The 13,700-nt window shown below is 46.0% G+C and overlaps 1 pseudogene; it reads right to left on the reverse strand.

The window, feature by feature from the left end:
- The window catches only part of LOC131278944 (protein arginine N-methyltransferase 2-like), a 54,379-nt pseudogene extending 43,162 nt beyond the window's left edge, over nucleotides 1-11,217 (reverse strand).
- Between the last annotated feature and the right edge of the window lie 2,483 nt (nucleotides 11,218-13,700).

Here is a 13,700-nt window from a genome sequence, read left to right on the forward strand (position 1 = left end):
TGGCCCCTTCCAGAATGAGTTCCCGGGCAAGGGCTTGTTGCACATGCTCGCCAGGGACCTTGCGCTTGCAGGCCTCCTGAACCCGGGATACGAAGTCGGCGAAGTCTTCGTCTTTTCATTGGACTAGCTTGGCAAGTGGCTCAGGTCTGGTGGCGGAGCAGCTGCGGAAAGCGCGGAAAGCCAGCTCGCGAAGTTGGAGCCAGAACTCGGGGGGGGGGCGTTGTGATATTGGGCTGGATTGGCGAATTGGCCCGTGCCTGTGTAAGCGTCCGGGGGATGGCGAGCCTCGACACGGGCGTTGTGTGCCACTTGCTTTTCTGCCTCTGATATAAAGTGAGCACGCCAGTCGATGAATTGGCCGGGGGTTAGAATGGCCCGAGCGAGGGAAACCCAGTCATACGGAACCGCGAGCTGAGTGCTAAGCTCCTCAAGCAAATGTTGGGCGTACGGGCTACCGAGGCCGTCCTCTTTAACAGCCTTGCGGAGGTTTTTTATTTCGTCGGCTGTAAAGGGGTACCAATCCTGCGGACGGTGCCGCGAGGGGGCGGCATTCAGCGGGTATAAGAGCGGCATCTGATGCGCGGGGGCCTCTGCCCACGGGGGCCAAGTACCCATGGGCCCTCTGGCGGATGAGGGATCCGCGGCGGGGGGTGCCCAAGGGGGTGGGGCGAGAACATGGCTCATCCCAAGATGGCGGCGCCTCACAAGATGGCGGACTGCCCCAGGGGGTAGGCGGCTTGTAAGATGGCGGCCGCTCCTCTTCTGGCGGGGTCCAAGATGGCGCCGTGGCTGGAGGGGGCGGGTATAGGGGGAGGGACTTCCCTTTATCCTCCCAAGAAGAAGGCGGAAGTTCGCCATCTTGGGGCGAGGTAGGCGCGTCCGGTTTGGGCGGGCAAGAGTCCAGGGCATTGTTGAGGCGGCTGGACAAGGACTCGGTGTCGGAATCACTGTCTGACTGAGACCCCTCTCCCTTGCTCTTACCGCAGGTGCAGTGGAAAGCGTCCCGATTGACGGGGGTGCCCTGGAGGCACGAGCGAATGGCGATGAGCGTGGGGAGAAGGCTGGGGGGAAAACGCTTGTTCTCATACTCCATAGCCGCCGTGACGTGGTCAATGAGGTTAGTGTATGTGTCCGGGTCCCACAGCTGGCAAGTGGAGAGCCAGGGGTTGAAAGGCAGCAAAAGGTCCCAGTACGTTTGGAACTGCTTTACTGAGACATTCATATGATTGGTGTCTAAAAGGCCGGCAAGGGCCCTAACCTGAGGCGTCTGGCGGGAGGAAAGACGGCCGCCCATGGCGCCGACGGCGGGGCCTAGCGAAGACGGGGGTCCTTACCTTGCGGGCGAGGCGGGTGGGGGTCCGGCCGGGAAGTTGTTGCCCCCACGTTGGACACCAAATGTCGCAGTGTGGGCTCGCCCGGAGGGCCGCTGCAGGGGCGGTGTGGGCTCGGGCAGAGGGCTGCAACACACGGAGGGGCCTTCCGAGAAGGCGCTCCGGGGCCGGCAAGGTGCGGAGGATGCGCGGTAGGAAGAAGACTACCGAGGAGACCAGGATCTGTGCGCAAGTCTGATTTATTCAGGAAGTACAGTGGTTAATATAGGGCGAAGACGGGGGAGGGGCAGGGGGCGTGGCCGGGGGGCGGCAGACGGCTGATAGGTTCGTGCAGGGTGCATCACTGGTTGCGGGCAGAAGACGGGGTAGCCAGGGTTCTCGGCGGCAGCGAGGCGGGGCTGTCATGGCGCGGCGGTGGCCCTCGGGGGAGAGGCGGGGTTAGGCCACCAAGGGGGAAGTGGGTGCAGCTGGGCAGAGGGGCGGGCAGTACGCCCGAACCCCAAGCGGAGGGCCTTAACGCCCGTTCCCGCCACCCGGGTCCGACTCGCACCGGCGCCTGGAGACGAGCTGACCCTTGCTGTCGCCGCGCTCCCACACGGTGCCACCCTACAATGGGCAAAGGACTTGAACAGACATTTCTCCAAAGAAGATATACAAATAGGCAATAAACATATGAAAAGATGTTCACCACTATTAGCCATTGAGAAAATGCAAATCTAAACCACAATAAGATACCATCTCACATCCATGATATTACAATCTGAAAATAACAAGTGTTGAAGAGGATATAGAGAAACTGAAACTCTAGAGCATTGTTAGTGGAATGAAAAATGGTGCAGCAATTGTAGAAAGCAATATATCAAGTCCTCAAAAAGTTAAATACAACATTACCATATGACCTGGTAATTCCACTTCTAGGTATATACCCAAAGGAGTGAAAATAAAGTCTCAAACAAATATTTGTACACTAATGTTTATCATAGCAGTATTCACAATAACCAAAATGTGAAACAACCTGTGTCTATCAACAAATAAATGAATAAACAAAATATAGTACATATACACAATGGAATATTATTCAGTCAGAAGAAAGAATGAAGTTATAAGATATATAGCAACATGGAAGAACACTGAAAACATTAAGCCCAGTGAAATCAACAAGTTATATAAAGACAAATACTATAAGGTATCACTTAAAGGAAATGACTAGAAACAGCAAAATTGCAGAGAAAGAAAACAGATTAGAAGTTACGAGCTCATGGGGATAAAGGTAAGGGAGTATTTGTTTTTAAGAATTAAATGTTTTAAAATAAATTTTTAAAAACAGCAGCATTAAACTCATATATATGTATATATGCAATAAAAAATTACAGAACCAAAAGGAGAACTGGAGAAATCCACAATCATAGTAGAGGTTTAACATATCTTTCTCAGTAATCGATGGAGCAATTGGACAAAAAAAAAAATCAGAAAAGGTGAAGAGGGAAACGGACTTGGCCCAGTGGTTAGGGCGTCCGTCTACCACATGGGAGGTCCGCGGTTCAAACCCCAGGCCTCCTTGACCCGTGTGGAGCTGGCCCATGCGCAGTGCTGATGCGCCGAAGGAGTGCCGCGCCACGCAGGGGTGTCCCCCGCGCAGGGGAGCCCCACGCGCAAGGAGTGCGCCCCGTAAGGAGAGCCGCCCAGCGCGAAAGAAAGTGCAGCCTGCCCAGGAATGGCGCCGCCCACACTTCCCATGCCGCTGACGCCACTGACGACAACAGAAGCGGACAAAGAAACAAGACGCAGCAAATAGACACAGAGAACAGACAACCGGGGCAGGGGGGACATTAAATAAATAAATAAATAAATCTAAAAAAAAAAAAAAAAGGACCTGCTATAGTTTGCCATGTGGAACTAAAAATATTAGAAAGAAAAGAAAAGGTGAAGAAGATTTAAACAATAATAATAATCTATATGACCTTAATAACAGTTATGAAACACTACACCCAACTATTGCAAAATACATATTCTTTTAAATCCACATGGAATGTTTACCAAAATTGCCCATAAAACTAGGCCATAAAGCAGACTCAGTAAATTTCAAAGGACTGCAACTATACAGAGTCTGTTCTCAGATCAAAACACAATTTAAAAAATGAGTAACAAAAGATAAATAAAAATTTCCAAATATTTGGAAATTAAGAACCACACTTCTAAATAGCCCAGACATTTTCTAGTTATCATTGTGCTATTTCCATAATGTAAATTAGATTTTACAATGGAAATTATGTTTTGCTAAAAAGTAATGAAAATAAAATATATCAAAAAGGATAAAGTGCAGCTTAAGCAGTGATTAGAAGAAAATCTATAGCTTTAAAGATACATTAAAGGACTGTGAGAAGATGGTGATGAACTAACAGGCAGAGTCAAATGTTCTCACGAAAACAATGGAGAAAAAACCAAAAGCTGTCTGAGGGACCTGCTTTGGGGATCAGCAGACCACAACAGTACTACACCACTCCCAGGAGGGTGAGGGACAGAGAGACGAAGAAGCCGAAATGACAAACCTGAGCTACAAAGCCCTGGGGTGGCCAGGAAGAGCTCCTCTCCCCCACCCCCAAATATTAAGCTGGGGTAAAACACTGACCTCACTGCAGCTGATTGAAAGGGGAGCAGACATCTTCCTCCCTGTCAGCTGTTTCAAGGGAAAGGGGAGAGTGAGATCAGGGTGAATTCAGTGAATTCAGCCAGCAGAGACTGCTCTGAATCTCCAATCTGGAGAGTCAACACAGGAACACAGGAAAGCCAAGACATACACCTCTGTGGAAAGGTGTGCTGACTAGTGCCATCTGCTGGCCAGTCTGGAAATTGCATTGACAACAACTGTGCTCTCTGTATCCAACCCCTGGGAGAAAATCTGCACCCCACTAGTGAGTTCCTGGCCTGATATTGAAAACTTTAGCTGGAAAATTTTAAAGACTGAGAATAAGTTGAACCAAATATCAAAGAAGAACTGTGAAAAAAAAAATAGGCAAGAGGGAGAAATTAACCATTAGAGTAAATTTACCAACATATTCAGATGTCTAGACTTCAGCAAAAAAAATAACAAGCCATACTAGGCTTGTTATACAGGAAGAGATGGCCCAGCCAAAAGAACAAACCAAATATCCTGAAGAGATACAGGATTTAATACAATTAGTGATAATCACTCTGTGGGAGGAAGGGCGCCCGGCTTGCCACAGTAGCAAACGGTGCGGCAAGAGGTGATACCGCCTCTGCCCACTGGGCCTAGATAAGGTGACTACGCCTGACTAGGCCTTTGCTGCTAGCGGCTGGCCGGCACCGCCCTCCCCCTTTCTATCTCCCGCCTAGCCCAACATCCGGCCAGCTCTCACTCCCCCTTTCCCCTCCCCTATTCCAAACCTCTCAGCCAGCCCTCTGCCTAGCAACCGCTTACAATCACCTATCAGGAAGCAGTACCCGCCCGCACCTATCAAATCCCTCCACGCAGTCCCTAACCCTATAAAGCTGTGTCCCCTTCCGCAATAAACCGGACTTGCACACAGACCTAGCCGCCCCAGCCGCATCACTCAACGCTCCTAAATCACTTGACAAAATTTAAAGTAAGTATGACTAAAGAAATAAAAGATATTAAGGGAAGCCGATTTGGCCCAACAGATAGGGCATCCACCTACCACATGGAAAGTTCAAGGTTCAAACCCAGGGCCTCCTGACCCATGTGATGAGCTGGGCCACACACAGTTCTGATGCACACAAGGAGTGCCGTGCCATGCAAAGGTGTCCCCCACGTAGGGGAGCCCCACGCACAAGGACTGTACCCCATAAGGAGAGTCGCCTAGCGCAAAAAAAGTGCAGCCTGCCCAGGAATGGTGCCGCACACACGGAGAGGTGGCGTAGCAAGATGACACAACAAAAACAAGACAGATTCTAGGTGTCACTGACAAGAATACAAAGCGGACACAGAAGAACACAAAGCGAATGGACACAGAGAGCAGACAACTGGGGGGGGCAGGGAAGGGGAGAGAAATAAATAAAAAATAAATCTTAAAAAATTTTGAAAAAAGGATATTAAGAAGACAGTGGGAGAGCATAAAGAACAATTCGAAAGCCTGCAAGGAAAAGTAGCAGACCTTATGGGAAAGACACAATGGATGAGATTAAAAATACATTAGAGACACAGAAGAGCAGATTTGAAATTGCCTGAAAACAGAATTAGTGGTTTTGAAGACAGAACATCTAAACTGGAAAAGACAGGGGAATGGGAAAAAAAATGGAACAGAGATTCAGGGAATTGAATGACAATGTGAAACTCACATTACTGGTGTCCCAGAAGGAGAAGAAAATGGAAAAGGGGAAGAAAGAATATTTGAGGAAATAATAACTGAAAACTTCCCAACCCTTAGGAAGGACATAAATATCAATATCCAAGAAGGACAACGCACCCCAAACCAAATAAATCCAAACAGATCTACCCCCAGACACCTACTATTCAGAACGACAAACATCAGAGATAAAGAGGAGTCTGAAAGCAGCAAGAGAAAAGCAAAGCATCATGTACAAGGGAAATTTGATAAGATTAAGTGCAGACTTCTCATCAGAAACCAGAGGTATGAAGAAAGTGGCATGATGTATTTAAGGTACTAAAAGAGAAAAACTGCCAGCCAAGAATTCTGTACCTGGCAAAGCTGTCCTTCAAAAATAAAGGTGAGTGCAAAGTCTTCACAGATAAAAAATGAGAGAATATGTAACCAAAAGACCAGATTTGCAAGACATACTAAAGGGGGTGCTGCAGCCTGAAAGGAAAAAATAAGGGTGAGAGATTTGAAGAGGAGTTTAGAAATGAAGATTAGGAAGGGTAAACTAAAGGATAAGCAGACAGACAATACAATGAAATGACAACATAGAGCCAAAGGACAAAATGGATGAAATAAGTAATGCCTTTACAGTAATAACACTGAATGTTAATGGATTGAACTCCCCAATCAAAAGACTGATAGAATGGATAAAAATATATGAGCCATTGTATTAGTCAGTCAAAGGGGTGCTGATGCAAAGTACCAGAAACCTGCTGGTTTTATAAAGGGTATTTATTTGGGGTAGAAGCTTACAGTTACCAGGCCCTAGAGTCCATCTCAAACTACCATAAGAGGTACTTTCTCACCCAGTCATGTGCCACATGTTGAGCAAGATGGCAGGCGATGTTTGTGATGGTTCAGCCTTCTTCTACCTCTGAAGACTCAGCTTCTTCCAATATCAGTTGTAGGCTGGGATAAGTCTTGTCTCTCTCCTGGGGCTTGTTTCTCACCTAGGTTCAGCTGTAGCTGTAGGCTATCAGGCTCATTCTCTTCCTGGGGCCTCCACTTTGTCTATGGAGTTGTCTTTATTCCTCTGTGTTCTTCTCCTACGTATTTATTTCCCAGGGCTCCAGCATCAAAACCCAAACTCTCTCCTCTGCTGTGTCATTTTCTCTGAGTCCTTGCCCACCAGGGGGCAGGGACTCAACATCCTACTGACGTGGCCAAATCAAAACCCGAATCTTAATCTAATCAAGTGAAAGTGGAACCTCTGACTCTAATACAATCTAATCCACCCAAAGGAATAGACCAGTTTACAAACATAATCCAATACCTATTTTTGCTACAGTCATCTACATGTTGTCTACAAGAGATCTACCTCAGACATAAGGACACAATCAGATTAAAAGTGAAAGGCTGGATGGGAAGTGGATTTGGCTCAACTGATGGAGCATCTGCCTACCATGTGGGAGGTCCAAGGTTCAAACCCAGGGCCTCCTGACCCATGTGGTGAGCTGGCCCATGAGCAGTGCTGATGCATGCAAGGAGTGCCATGCCAGGCAAGGGGTGTCCCCCACATAGGGAAGCCCCACATGCAAGGAGTGCACCCTGCAGTGAGAGCACAGCCTGCCCAGGAGTGGCACCACACACACAGAAAGCTGATGCAGCAAGATGACACCCCGAGGCCACTGACAAAAATGCAAGTGGACACAGAAGAGCATGCAGCAAGCGGACACAGAGAACAGACAACGGGAGGGCAGGGGAAGGGGAGAGAAATAAATAAAAAATAAATCTTTAAAACAAAAAAGTGAAAGGTTAGAAAAAGGCATTCCATGCAAATAGTAACCAAAAAAGAGCTGCAGTAGACCAGATAAATGTAAAATAACATTACAGTATATGGACAATAATTACTCAGTGCAACTGGCAAATTGTTCCTGTGACAGTATTCTGCATTTTTTTTCATACAAAACACACACTTGCTTTTAATTGATGAGGGCTGCAAAAGAGATATACTTTTGGATACTACATTTTCTTTACCCTTTTTTATTCATACTCTTTAAAATAATCTGGATCAATAATGATTTAGCATTATTACTACTAAACAAGATTTTTAGCTCTTCTACCTCATAAAATTATGAGTTGGAAAATTGTTATCTTCCGTAATATTCATTCTAATAAGATGCTAAGAATTCCTAAAAGGAATTTGATTATCTAGAAAGAATTATGGCCTAAATGGAAATTAAATAACTAAAAAATAAACTAATAATTTATTCATTCTTAGAGATTATGTCCAATAGTTAAAACTACAGTATAAAAATTAGTTATGTTATAATTAATTTCTACTATATTAGAATTTTTATTTACAAGTATTTATTGCTATGCCATCTATTTTTATAATTATGTTAAATCTAACCCAGCCTTGCACTCACGTTTAAAATTTGTAACTTCTTTCAGTCTATTTTTCTATTTATTTTACAATTTTACAATAAAGTACTTTTTATCCACTAAAAAAGCCATTGATTATATACTTTGGATAGATTATATGGTATATGACTATATCTCAATCAAACTGCTTAATAAACAAATAAATAGTTGTGTAAGAATAGCCAGAAATAGCAGTTATGTATAGCAGGGGGAGCAGAGAGGTTTAGAGGTGAGGAATTTTGTCTGCTTTTTTATTATTATTATTGAAATAATGAAAACACTTTAATAATGATTCAAGTGACGAATGCACAACTATGTGATTATACCAAATACCACTGATTGTACACTTTGGATGAATTGTATGATGTATTGTATGACAAGGACTTTGTTAAATGGATAAGAAACTGCTTTACCAGCGCAGGCCCCATAAATGGAACCCCAGATGACTTTGATGTTTTGGGGTATCCTAAAGACTTCCAGGACATTGTCTACAACTCCAACTCTGAATTTCATGTGCAACCCTAACCAACACTGCAATTCCTCTGCCTCACCATTCTGTGAACCACCTTCCAATGTCTGGCACACCCTTGCTCAGTAGCGATGTTCACTTTATTCACACACTCGAGCCACGAGAACTGAATTTACCTGTGGGTCCTTTGTGGTGCCATCGCCTGGATTTGCCATAGTTTTGTAAGGCTCTCCTCATAGCTGCCGCCTTTAGAGCTCCATTCTCCCCTCTACTATAAAAAGAGAAAGAGCTTGTTACCCTGCTTAATAATTAAATTCATTTAACTCTAAGTCCATGATAAAGGCCCTCTACCAAAAGAAACAAAATACAAGTGTGTGAAGAATGATGTAAAAATGAAATTTATAATCACAACTCTTTACAGAAACAATTAAAACTAAAAATTATGAACTGCAAATAATGTGTATCTTCTTCACAAGACTGTTAATCTTATCCTCTTGCTGAAAACTGTTAGTTTCTATAAGATCTCCGTGTTGATTTAAAACAATAGATGTCAATTCTTTTCTTGGAACTCTAAAAGTTTTAATTCAAATTTAATTTCCCAATCTAGAGCAATAAATCTTTCTACTAATGGGTAACCATTGGTCATTTTCCAGAGGCTTTCCTTCCTATTCTCAAGTCTTATTTTTCCAGTGATAATGTAATCAGAACTTGGTCTTGAGATGAATGTGGGGTTTTTTCAATTGCACAGCAATTGTGTTTAAAATGGGTGCTTTGCTTCCAAATTAAGACCTAATACTTATTTTTGTGACATTTGCAATTAAACGTCCGTATTAACTTATACACACTGCATTTTTCATTGGGACAACATTCTATCATTCATATAAACACCTTTCAGTGGTATTTTTTAAATGAATCTTTAAGGTCCTTGTTTTATTTCTTTTCCTCAATTCTGTTGAAACGTGGTGACCATAAACTGAACGTGGTTCAGGCTGAGCCATTGTGATTTTCTTCCAACGTGGCCGAGGATTAGCAAAGACGAGGTAACCGTATGGTGAGGCAGGCATGAGAAGCAGGGCTGGGACCCCACCAGGCAATGAGCAAACTCAAACCCGAGCAGGGTCAAGCAGGAGGCCCAGCCCCTCCTGAAGGCCAGGCCCCTCTGGCTTGGAGGCTGGTTTTCTCAGTCTCTGTTCCAAGAGCCAGTGGTTGTGAAGCAGTGACAAGGCCAAGACTTTACCTGCTTCGTATACAGGGATTCTACCAAAGATTTCCTTTGAACACTGCAAAAAAGGCTTAAAAGTTACCAGTGGAACTGCCCATCATCAAATTTGATCAAGGTAATTAAGAAGTTTTTCTGGGCTGGGACCCACAAGGTACAAATACTCTGCTCTCCTCACCTTCTGGGCATGTTCCAAGGTCGGCAAGGTCTGGGGACTTGCCCTGTCCAATGAAATGTGGACAGAAGCACAAGAGACACAGGGGAAACTTTACAAAGTCAGTGGGTGGTTTCCATGGAGATGGACCCCACGCAGAGCGCTTGCCAGCCCAGACATGGAGCCCAAGGGAAACTGAGCTCAAGGTGTCAAGGTGCAGGCTGTTTGTTCCTGCAGCTTAACCCGATTAGAGTGAAAGAAACCTCTGTTTTTTGAGGCCACATCTCAGCGATTTAGGCTTGTTCTCTGCAGGATAATCAGCCCATCCCAACTGGCACAGAAACATATCTCTATTGTTTTCAGCCACTGAAATTTCTGGAACTGCTTGTTTCTGTACCAAGATTCTCACTGAACACAGACTGCTCATAACCTACCTGGGGTCATAAGATAAACTTACAAAAAGTTAAACAACATGACAAGAAAATTCCAGAGAGGCCACAAGGTTATTTATTCCTTTGAATTCTAAGAGTCTAGAGGGAAAAACAACCAAGGAAACCAGAGAAATGATAAAATGCGAGCTCGGTCTTAGGGGTCGGGGGGGGGGGGGGGCGGGGAGAGGGAACTCTAGGCGGGTAAATACGGAGGGGGCCGGCAAGAAGAGAACATCGGAAGAGACTTGATCCCGGAAGGTCGGTCACTGAATCGACTCACAGACGAAGCAAACCAGGGGAAGTTTCGGAGCCCCGAGGCAGGCGCGGCGCGCGGGACGCACGAGGAGCAGCGCCTCCGCAGAGCCCGCCTCCACCCGGCCCGGGGTGCGGGGTGCCGAGCCCCAAGGAGGGGGAGGGGGAGAAGGGCGCGGCGGAAACGGGGAGGGGGGGTGAAGGGGGAGGGAGGGTGGGGGGCGAGTGGCCAGAGGAGTAGGGCAAGGGGGGAGGAAAAAGTAGGCGGGCGACAGGGAGGGCGTGGCTGCGGGGAGTGGGCGTGGCCCGAGGAGGGAAGGCGTGGCTGCAGGGAGTGGGCGTGGCCTGGAAGATTGGGGCGCAGCTCGAATGGGGCGTGGCCGGAAGAGAGGCCTGGACACCGGGGCCGCGGCGGGGTAGAGCGTCGGTCTTCCGCCTCCTGGCGCCCGGCCCGCTCCCTGAGGCACGCGAGGACCTCAGGGCGAAAACCCTGCCCTGGCATGTCGGCCTCTCGCGGGCCCCGCCGCCCCGTTCGCCCGACAGGGAGACCTACCTCGCCGGGTTGCTCCTCTGAGTCACACCGCCGGGTAGGAAGGAGTACGGGGTAGACCCGAGCCGCGGCCCCGCCCTCCGCCTGCGCAGGCGCAGTACATGCAGTCCGTCGCGGAGACGTCGCGGCGCTGGCGCACTCCTCGAGTCCCGCCCCCTCGGCCCTCGGCCCCGCCCACCTCCGCGGTCTCGGGCGCGCTCGTGGGGTCCCGAACGGGCGTGGTGGGGATCGCGGGGAGTATAAATGGGGCGGGGGCATCGGGGAGCCTCTTGCTGTCCTTTAGGCCGCCCGCGCGCCTTTCTCTCCGCCTGGCCATCGGAAGTAAAGTGGCTACGTGTGTTCAGCCAAGGGGAAGTTTGAGATTAAAATAAAGAAGGCCACGTCCGCGCCCGTTATGGTGTGGAAGGGGGCGTCCTGAGGTCCCCAAAGGGCAACAAAAAGAGCTGCCTCGACCGCGGCGGAGACGCTTCCGCGGGGCTGAGCAGGGATCTCTGCTGCGGGACGAGGAGGCGGGGGCTGGCACGTGGGTCGGGAAGGAGAAGCGCCTCCGAGGGCGAGGCCACAACCTGGGCAGAGCGCAAGGCAGAGGGACCCCGGCCCACTCCAGAGAGGACTCGCAGCGGGTCCACCCTCAGGCTCTGCCAGGTGTCCAGGGGGTCGGGTGGGAAGCCAAGGAGCTAGGCCGAGACGTCCACGAGGCAGAAGTCGTCTGCCCTTGAGTCTTGGAAGACTGACCAGGCTCTGGCCGCACGTGGGCTGAGTCCCCCGTGGGCTGAGTCCCCAGGAGCCCCTCAGTGCCCCAAGGGGGCGGCCTCACTGGAGAAGATACCATTTGAAACATTGCTACACCTGTAAGAGGCAGAAAATGTGAGCCACAATAGAGAGGAACAACAGAAGTTAGCGACAAGGACCTTAAAATTAGGAAAACTGACAAGTTAGAATCTTTAAGGAAAAGTTGGACAAAAAGGATAAAATGGAAAATTTACATAGAATGTTGGGATATATATTTTTTAATCAAGTGAACAATCTACGACTGAAAAGTAATACAATGTCTAAAAGGACAAACACATTGGATGACTTTAACAGCAGGCTAGACCTGGCAGGAGGAGCAATGAACCCCAAACGTGAAGAATTTATTTACAGGCACACCTCGGAGATGCTGTGGGTTCTGTTCCAGACCACTACAATAAAGTGAATATCTCAGTGAGTCACAAATTTTTTGATTTCCCAGTGCATGTGAAAATTACGTTTATACTGTACTGTAGTATTTTAAGTGCAATAGCATTTATGTCTACATATATATCTGTATATATAGACATAATTAAAATGAGACATGAGATAAGGAGACACTATTGGAAAAATGGCACTGATAGACTTGCTTGACTAAGGGTTGCTACAAACCTTCAATTTGTAATAAATGCAATATCTGTAAAGCACAAAAAAATGCAATAAAACGAGGTAGGCTCGTATCTGACCTGTAGCACTGAGATAAAAGGAACAGTAAAATGAATAGTGTAAGAGATTATGTAAGAAATAATCAGAAAGCTTAATGTATGAGTTATTGGAGATGTGAAAAGAGAAAGAGTGATTGGAGTACAAGGAATAGCTGAAGAGAAAATAGATGAGAATTTTTCTAAGCTCAGTAAAATCTAAGAATTTATACAAAGAAAACCACACATAGTCACATCATAGTAAAACTAAAATGTTCTTTTGGTAATTGTAACAAATCCACTGCTAACGCAAGATGTTAATATGGGAACTCTGTTTTATACATGATTTTTCTGTAAACCTACAACTTCTCTAATTAAAACAAACAAACAAAACGCTTGCTGCCCTTTGTTTCAATGAAGTTGAGTTCTACCCTCTCTTCCCTGGAAGGGAAGGTACGAATAAATTCATCTTTGCCTGCTTAAAATTAAAAAGTCAATGAGAATATTGTAAAAGCAGTCAAAAGTAAAGGATACATTACTTTTATTTTTTAACTTATTTTGTTTTTATTTTTTATCTTTTTTGTTGTTTACTTTTGTTTTTCCTCATTTTTTTACTTTTTTTTTACCTTTTTCTTTTGTTTTTTTATCTTTTTTTAACTTTTTTTTTTTTTTATCATTGGGATACATCACTTTTCAAAAGCAGCAAGACCACTGTCTGGTTTGGCAGCAGTTATGTAAACCAGAAGATAATTAAATTATACCTTTGAAGCATTAAAAAAAACTACCCTTCTATAAATCTAAACTGAATAAAAGTATCCACCACAAATGAAGGCAAAGTAAATTCATTTTCAGATAAGTCAGAGAATCTGACACCAGCAAATGGCACTTAAGAATAGCTGAAAAGTCCTTTCACCTGAAGTAAAATAATCTCCAATGGAAGGACAAAATTGCAGGAAGGAAAGAGTACTAGAATGCATAAGCAAATGGATAAATGGTTTTAAAGTTTTTGCTTAAAGCAGCAATAATAATGACTTGTGGGCTGTACAGCATGTAGAGGTCTTGCCTTGACAACAGCAGTGCAAAGGGCAAGAGGGGAGTAAATGAGTTAAACTATTGTAAGGTGCTGTACCCTTATTAGGACA

This window comes from Dasypus novemcinctus, chromosome 6, assembly GCF_030445035.2.
Source record: "Dasypus novemcinctus isolate mDasNov1 chromosome 6, mDasNov1.1.hap2, whole genome shotgun sequence".
In the NCBI taxonomy this organism is placed as follows: Eukaryota; Metazoa; Chordata; class Mammalia; order Cingulata; family Dasypodidae; genus Dasypus; species Dasypus novemcinctus.